This window comes from Caloenas nicobarica, chromosome 23 (genome assembly GCF_036013445.1).
Source record: "Caloenas nicobarica isolate bCalNic1 chromosome 23, bCalNic1.hap1, whole genome shotgun sequence".
In the NCBI taxonomy this organism is placed as follows: Eukaryota; Metazoa; Chordata; class Aves; order Columbiformes; family Columbidae; genus Caloenas; species Caloenas nicobarica.
Genome location: NC_088267.1, coordinates 4,631,387 through 4,631,856, shown reverse-complemented (window position 1 = coordinate 4,631,856; position 470 = coordinate 4,631,387).

Here is a 470-nt window from a genome sequence, read left to right as displayed (position 1 = left end):
CCGGCTACACGGCTCCGGTTGCAGCTCCGGGCTCCCGCCGAGCGCCCGGCGCCGACGGAAAGTTTCTGCGGGGCGGGGCTGGGCTGCGGGAGGCCCCGCCCGTACCGGCCCCCGCCCCCCCCGCCCCGCCCGCAGGTGGCCCCGGTGGCCGGGGCGGGTGCGGGGACATCCCGCTTGGTGCCACCGGGGTGTCTGCAGGACAAGGGCGGGGCTGCTGGGGGTCCCCAGGGTGCGTCCCCCCCGCCTCGGTGAGTCCCGGCTTTGTCCCCTCTGTGTGCGGGGGGACAGTGCGGGGACAGCCGGGGGCTGCTCCCACCCCTGGGGACCCTCCCTTTGCTCCTTTCTCCGGGGTGCTGAGCATCAGCGGGACAGAACTGGAGCAGAACGGTCTGTGCCGGACCAGAGCAAGTCATTACAGCGTTGTCACCCAGAGCAAGTCATTACAGCATCGTCACCCCTGGAGCGGGGTC